This window comes from Nyctereutes procyonoides, unplaced genomic scaffold, assembly GCF_905146905.1.
Source record: "Nyctereutes procyonoides isolate TBG_1078 unplaced genomic scaffold, NYPRO_anot_genome, whole genome shotgun sequence".
Taxonomy (NCBI): Eukaryota; Metazoa; Chordata; class Mammalia; order Carnivora; family Canidae; genus Nyctereutes; species Nyctereutes procyonoides.
This window is the reverse complement of record NW_026575133.1, coordinates 1207274-1215638: the sequence shown is the minus strand read 5'-3', so window position 1 is coordinate 1215638 and position 8365 is coordinate 1207274. Positions and strand designations below refer to the sequence as shown.

General features: G+C 40.7%; 2 pseudogenes; one reads left to right on the top strand and one right to left on the bottom strand.

The window, feature by feature from the left end:
- The first annotated feature begins 434 nt into the window (after nt 1-434).
- On the top strand, nt 435-1537 carry LOC129493548 (succinate dehydrogenase cytochrome b560 subunit, mitochondrial-like; annotated as a pseudogene).
- A 6301-nt stretch (nt 1538-7838) lies between these two features.
- LOC129493892 (mitochondrial intermembrane space import and assembly protein 40-like) lies at nt 7839-8335 on the bottom strand (annotated as a pseudogene).
- Nucleotides 8336-8365: the final 30 nt, after the last annotated feature.

The window sequence follows — 8365 nt, the reverse complement described above, 5'->3', positions numbered from 1 at the left end:
GGGCCACTGGCCCCTATAAAGCTGCTACGCCTCTTAGTCTCGGGGTCCAAGTCCCTGCTCCGCTGTGTGGGGTAGGGTATACTTGGACCCAGGCTCGAGCTTGTAAATAAACCCTCGTGTGTTTGCATCAGTGTCAGCTCCTTGGTGGTTTCTTGGATTCACAATCTTGGGCACAACACCTTTCCTTCCTTGTGGTGAGAACACTTGAAATGAGATCTGTCCGCTCAAAATTTTAAGTGCACAATATAGTATTGTTAACTATAGGCACCATGTTGTACAGCAGATCTCTAGAACTTTACATCTTACGTAACTGAAACTCTTTGCTCATTGAATGGCAACTCCCTATTTCCTCTTCCCCCGAGCCCCTGGCAAAGACCATTCTACTCTGCTTCTAGGAGTTTTGGCTATTTTAGATATTTCATTTCAGTTAAATCATGCGGTACGTCCTTCCATGACTGGTTTATCTCACTTTTAGCAAGGTCTGGCAGCAAGGATCAGGCCAACGAAGGGCTCGTTGGCTGTTGCAGGGCCCCTGGCTGTTGGTGTGCTGTCCCAGGGCTGCACACTCTCCTACCAGGTGTGCACGCTGCAGTGAAGGTGGGTGCACGGCTGGAGGGGCTAGCTACAGGTGCACATGGTGTTGCAGTCTGGGACGAGACAGGGCTGACCTGGGCAGCTGCAGAGGCCTTGGCTGTCAGCACATGCCCACATGGCTTCCTGCTCGGCCTTGGGAGGAGGGGGAGAGTTCTAAAGATTGCAAAGGAACAAACTTTTCTGAACTCTCCTTTTTATTTACCCACTGTGAAACTGTCAACTCTCTAACAATTTAAACAAATTGTTTAATGTCAAAATCAGATTGCAAGATACATGGTATTTACTCGACAGATGTTTGGTAATTTAGTTGAAATACTTTCCAATGCAGAGTTCGTAAAGTCATAGAGTTTGACCCTTGAACAACACAGGGGCAAGGGAGTTCAACCCCTGTGTAGCTGGAAATCCACATATAACTTGACTTTGAGGGCAGGACATAGCTCTCAGAATGCTGACACTCCCTTCATTCTGTATTATCTTAAATATTTTATTTAAAACATCTAGAATTGTAGCCCCTTCCTTTTTAATAAAAAATAACTTAATTTCTTTAAGCTTTACTACCACATTATGAGTCAATATTTAGATTCAAAAACTCCTCTGTCTCCCCATATCACTGTCTACAGTTGGTCTCTTCACATAGTGGTATCTGTTTGTTCTTGTGATACTGGGATGGCCTTGGGGTCAGGGGTCTCTCTTTTTGGTTTGTCATCCCTGAGGGCCCCTGGGAACTTTGAGTCTCATTTGTGAAGTTCCTGTGTCTAGGGCCGTCACTGATCTGCACAGCCAAGTTTGCACTTTCTTCCCTCTCACGTATCATATCAGCAATGAGATCCGACACTTGATGCGAGACCCAGGGAGAGGACTGAAGATTCCCCAGCTGTACCAGTCTGGAGTGGCTATCTTCGTTCTCACTGTGTTGTCCTCTGTAGGGCTGGCAGCCACATGAAGAGCTGGAGTTCCTAGCATCTCCTGATTAATTTAGACCCTTTTGTGTTTGCACTTCCCCTTGGAGCTCAGGAGCAATAAAGTACCTTATAGAATGAGAGCAGTGGAAAAAGGTCCAGTTTCCCGTTTGTTTCTAAAGATGGAATGACTCAAAACTTCTCTTTCCCTGCCCTTAGTTTACAGTCTCCTTTGGGCCTAGGAGCCTCGTTCTCTCTCCATATGGGGCCTTCATTTGTGCAGTCAGCTTTCGGCTCCTTCTTTTTGAGACAGTGGAAACAAGGCCAGTTCTTTGGCCTCTGCCATGGGGACTGGGAGTGGGGCTTTGGGTTCTACTGCCTGGGGTCACTAGCTTATGGACAATTCTACTCACTGGTCAGAGTTCAGGGGTCCTCAGAACCCAAACAGTATGGCTGAAAGTAGGAGGGATGGGGGTGGAGGGGAATTAGCTTGTCCTAGCTAGAAGGTGCTTTGAAGAAAAGATACATAGCTTTTGATGCAAAAGGAAAAGCCAGAAAATTACCATTGAACCTATTAATGGTTATTTCTTTTCCCTGCATTTCTGGAAAAACAAGCCTATTTTTATTTTTATTTATTTTTTTAATAGATTTTATTTATTTATTCATGAGAGACACACAGAGAGAGAGAGAGGCAGAGATACAGGCAGAGGGAGAAGCAGGCTCCATGCAGGAAGTCCGATGTGGGACTCGATCCCAGGTCTCAGGATCAGCCCTGAGCCAAAGGCAGATGCTCAGCCACTGAAGTACCCAGATGTGCCTCATATTTGAATTCTAGTTTGGCATAGAATAATAATTTTGAAAATCATTTCCTATTGAATCTTCAAAGACCTTACCCCACTGTAAACTGTCATGTAGAAGCATGATATATGGGAAGCCTTATTCTAAACTGAGTGTTATCCTTTATAACTTCTTTTCTGCTCCAGAATTTTTTTAGGGTTCTGTTTTTATTTCTTAATGTTCTAAGGTCTCAAAAGATTATGGGAACGTGAGTCTTACTTTAATCCTGCTACCAACTTGGTGGATCCTTTGGATTTTTCACAAGTTTAGGAAATTTTTCCTTGATTTCCTTTGCTTATTTTTACATTTGACTATATTTTCTCTCCTTGAAACTCCTGTCATAAATTCACTTGTACTTCTAGAACTATTGTCCAACTTTGTTTATAGTTTTCATTATTATTTTGTACTCTATTCTTGGAAAAACCCTGGTTTCCCAATGTCTTTCTGCTAAGTAAATTGAACTGCAGCTAACTCAAGTTTATTACTCAGTGTATTTATTTACTTAAAAAAATGTTTTTGAAATCATATTTATTCCAAGATCTTTTCTTTTTCTAATAACTTTTTCTTTTCTAATAACTATTTTTATACTGCTAAATTTTATTTTATGATATTAATCTTATTTTTTTTATTTCCAAAATTTATTTATTTAAATTGAAGTTAGTTAACATAGAGTGTAGTATATTGGTTTCAGGAGTAGAATTTAGTGATTCATCACTTACATATAACACCCAGTGCTCATCCTATCAAGTACTCTCCTTAATGCCCATCACTCATTTAGCCTATCCCTCCACCCACCTCCCTTCAAGCAACCCTATTTGTTCTCTATATTTAAGAGTCTCTTAAAAAAAAAAAAAAAGAATCTCTTATGGTTTGCTTCCCTCCCTGTTTTTATTTTATTTTCCTTCCCTTCCCCTATGTTCATTTGTTTTGTTTCTTAAATTTTATGTATGAGTGAACTCATGATACTTGCCTTTCTCTAATTTCACTTAGCATAATACACTCTAGTTCCACCCACATTGTTGCAAATGGCAAGATTTCATTCTTTTGGACTACTGAGTAATATTCCATTGTGTATATATATACCATATCTTCTTTATCTATTCATCAGGTGGTGGACATTTGGGCTCTTTCCATAATTTGGCTATTGCTGATAATACTGCTGTAAACTTTGGGGTACATGTACCCCTCCAAATCAGCATTTTTGTATCCTTTGGATAAATAGTAGTACAGTTGCTGGATTGTTGAGTAGCTCTATTTTTTGACTTTTTGAGAAACCTCCATACTGTTTTCCAGAGTGGCTGCACCAGTTTGCATTCCCACCAACAGTGTAAGAGGGTTTCCCTTCTCTGCATCCTCATCAACATCTATTGTTTCCTGAGAATATTAGCCATTCTGACAGATGTGAGGTGGTATTTCATAGTAGTTTTGATTTGTATTTCCCTGATGATGAGTGATGTTGAGCATCTTTTCATGTGTCTGTTAGCCATCTGGATATCTTCTTTGGAAAGGTGTCTATTCATGTCTTCTGCCCATTTCTTAACTGGATTATCTGGTTTTGAGGTGTTGAATTTGGTAAGTTCTTTATAGATTTTAGATACTAACCCTTTCTTTATCCAGTAAGTCATTTTCAAATATCTTTTCCCTTTCTGGTGGTTGACTTTTAGTATTGTTGAGTGTTTCCTTACTTGCAGAAGCTTTTTCTCTTGATGAAGTCCCAATAGTTCATTTTCGCCATTGTTCCCCTTGCCTCTGGAGATGTGTCTACTGTGGCCAAAGAGGTTGCTGCCTTCTTTCTTCTCTAGGATTTTGATGGTTTCCTGTCTCACATTTAGGTATTTCATCCATTTTGAATTTATTTTTGTTTATGGTGGTCCAGTTTCATTCTTCTGCATGTGGCTGTCCAGTTTTTCCAACATCATTTGTTGTGGAGACTTTTTTTTTTTCCATTGGATATTCTTTCCTGCTTTGTTGAAGATTAATTGACCATAGAGTTGAGGGTCCATTTCTAGGTTCTCTATTCTGTTCCATTGATTTATGTATCTGTTTTTGTGCTGGTACCATACAGTCTTGATGATTATAGCTTTGTAATACAACTTGAAGTCCAGAATTGTGATTCCTCCCACTTTTCTTTTCTTTCCTTTTTTTTTTCCACTTTTCTTTTCAACATTACTTTGGCTGTTTTTTTAAGTGATTTATTTATTTATTCATGAGAGACACAGAGAGAGAGGCAGAGACACAGGCAGGGGGAGAAGCAGGACTCAATCCCAGGACCCCGGGAACATGACCTGAGCCAAAGGCAGACACTCAACCACTGAGCCACCAAGGTGCCCTGATACCCTATTTTCTTTTTATTGGAACATTGAGTCCATTTACATTCCAAGTAATTATTGACAGGTATAAATTTAGTGCCATTGTATTACTGTAAAGTTGCTGTTCCTGTAGATTGTCTCTGTTCCTTTCCAGTCTTTGTTGCTTTTGATCTCTCATTCGCCCCATTTAGTATTTCTTGCAGAGCTGGTTTAGTGTTGATAAACTCCTTCAGTTTTCACTTGTCTTGGAAACTCTTTATCTCTCTTTCTATTCTGAATGATAGCCTTGCTGGATAAAGTATTCTTGGCAGCCTGTTTTTCCCATTTAGCACATTGCATATATCATGTCACTCTTTTCTGGCCTGCTAAGTTTCTGTAGACAGATCTGCTGCTAACCCTATGTGTCTACCCTTGTAGGTTAAGGACCATTGTCCTGTGCTGCTTTCAGAACTCTATCTTTGTATTTTGTAAGTTTCACTCTGATATGTCTTGGAGTTGATTTGTTTTTGTTGAATTTGAGGGGAGTTCTCTGTGCCCCTTGGACTTGAATATCTGTTTCCTTCCCTAGATTAGGGAAGTTTTCAGCTATAATGTGTTCAAATAAACCTTCTCCCCATCCTCCCCACCCGGGATTCCCATGATATGGCTACTATTGTGCTTTATGGAATTGCTAAGTTCCTTAAGTCTATATTTATGATCTAATAGTTTTCTTTCCCTCTTCAGCTTCATTATTTTCCATAATTTTATCTTCCCTATCACATATTTGATCTTCTTCTTCCATCCTCATTGTGATTACATCTGGTCAGTTTTACATCTCAGTTATACCATTTTTAAAATTTCAGCCTGACTAGTTTTTAAGTCTTTTACCTCTGCAGTCAGGGTTTCTCTGGTGACTTTTGTGCTTCTTTCAAGCCCAGCTAGTATTCTTACGACTATAGTTCTAAATTTTTTTTTAAAGATTTTATTTATTCAGTTGAGACAGAAACACACACACACATACACAGAGCATGCTCATGAGTAGGGGGAGAGGCAGAAGGAGAGGGAGAAGCAGACTCCCCACTGAGCAGGGAGCCCAATGTGGGGCTCAATCCCAGGACCCAGAGACCTTGACCTGAGCTGAAGGCAGATGCTTAACCATGTGAGCCATCCAGATGCCCATGTAGTTCTAAATTTTTGGTCAGATATCTTGCTTATATCTGTTTTGAGCAAATCCTTATCTGTGATCTTTTTCTTGATCTTTCTTTTGGGGAGAATTCTTCCATCTTTTCATATGTCTAAGTTTCTGTCTTTTGTATATTAAGAAAGCTTATCATGGGGAATCCCTGGGTGGCTCAGTGGTTTAGTGCCACCTTCGGCTCAGGGCGTGATCCTGGAGTCCCGGGATCGAGTCCCACATCGGGCTCCCTGTAGGGAGCCTGCTTCTCCCTCTGCCTGTGTCTCTGCCTCTCTCTGTGTGTCTTTCATGAATAAATAAATAAAATCTTAAAAAAAAAAAAAAAGAAAGAAAGCTTATCATGTTACCTGCTCCTGAGAGTAATACTGTATTAAGAAGGAGTCATACACTGTCCGGGGCCTGGGGCTTCAGGAAGTGTTCTGGTATACGCTGTGTGCACCCCATTGTTGCGTTTTAGCGGCTTTTTCCCACAGGTCACTCCTCCACAGTGTTCCTCCTTGTTTGCAGTGGGGAGGGTTTGGAACTTTAACTAGTTGTGCTTTGATTTGTTAAGATAAGCTTTGCATCTGCCACATCCTCTCCCTCCAATCATGTATATTTGTTTTCTTAATCCTCAGATCAATTCCCTAGTTGTTCAAAATGATTTGATGTTGATCTGTGTTTGAGGGATGAGGCAAGGTCAGGGCCCTGTTATACTCTGCCATCTTAACTCCTCCCTGAAGGCACAGTTTTAATACCTCTGATGTTAAACTTATTTTAATATTTTTTTCTGTTTTCTCAAAGTTAGCTTCTTTAGGAGTTAGTGTTCTGATTTCTAAGTGTGATGTTGGTTATGCCTCATTGGATTTTCTCAAATACTTTTTTGAGTCTTGAAGTTTTGTTCATATCTGTAAGTTTCTAGACACTTTCAAATATAGTATTGAACACTAGAGTATATTTCCTTGCCTAACTGAGAACCAGCATTGTAGGCTTTGGTTATAGAACTCTCACTGGAAATGGATGTGCAAGGGTAAGGATGGATAAAATCACCGAAGGGACTTGCCACTGTTTGAGTGATTTCTTTCCTTGACTTGGTGGATTTCTGTCTCCTATCTACCATCTGTGGATCCAGCAGCTCCTTTGGGAGTTAAGTGTCAAAACTCTTGACATACGGAAAAGGGCTCTGCCAAGAGAGTTGGGATATCTCTCCTCTTCTCTAGGAGAGACTACCTCACTATACCTTTCTTTTTTTACCCTGCCTCTGTCTCTTAATTCTCTCTCTCTTTTTTTTTTTTAGGTAAATATCATGTTTTCCTTTAATTGACTATTTAATTCATACCACTTCTCTTAGCTGCTACTTTGGTAACAATTAGGTCCCCACCTCTCAAGAACATTGCATCTGAACAGGCTGACACAGAACCAGTGTGAACACAGGCCCCAAACCAGGGCTTTTGGAATAACACAAACAGCAAAACCAGCCTTTCTCTTCACTCAGAAAGGGATTATGAGTCAGAGGGTCTAAAGCTCCAATTTCCAAACACAGAAAACATGGGAGCTCAATGTAAAAATTAAAACCAAAATGTATCAGAAATGAAATATAGTACCTCCTCATATACTCAAGGTCAAGATGGTTCTTGAGAAATAAGTATCTGAGCATCTGGCCTCTTGTATTAGGAATGGCCCCAGTCCAACATTTTTAAAGGAAGATGGTTTTGTTTCTATTTCATTTCCCAAAGGGGTATAAAAATCTACTAGAAGGGATACAATCAATCAGAATAAATCAGCTCACTCACAAGACACTCTCAGATAATGATTTTTGGTTGCTGAGTAGAGTCAGCACATTATTTTCAAAGTGGCAAAATTCAGGGTAATCTGAGAATTCAAAAGTGACAGCTACATTTGCTGATAGGTTTATGTGAGACACACATACATTTTTTCCAGTGTATATGTCAAAGGACCAAGATCCCTGATCATCAAAATAAGTTATTTTGTACATTATATAGTGCACAGAAAAACAGAGGGAAAGACACTTTCTCGGAAAATGACCAAAAGGCATTTTGCAAAAGGTTCTTATCACTCTGAAGCAGTAGGACTGGAGCCCAGTGCCTTGTGGCCTTTATTAGCTTGACCCCTCCTCTTCTTTGGTTGTAGTGGCCTCAGTGGCAGCTGTCTCTTCTAAACGTTCTGCTGGCTTCTTCTCCTCTTCCTCCTCTTCGTCCTCCTGGGGATAGAGGTCGGGATATTTCTGCATGCATTCCTGCATGGCCCAGAACTGGTCTACACAGTCTGACCCCTTGACATCCTCTGTGCTATAGTGGAAGCAGGAAAAGGCTGACTTGAACTGTTCCCCACAGGGGCCACTGGCCATTCCCCCAAGGCACGGGCAGTTCCAGTTAATGTCTCCATTTGGCAGGATCAATCCATGCTCTTCATACGGATCGTTGGGATCATCAGCCACCAGCTCTGCATTGCTCGAGAGTTTCATGGTCCTCTTTGGTCACAAATATGATTCGATCCTTCCCTTCCTGCGGGCAGTAGGCCATGGCTGCAGACCTGGTGGCAGTAGCAGTGGT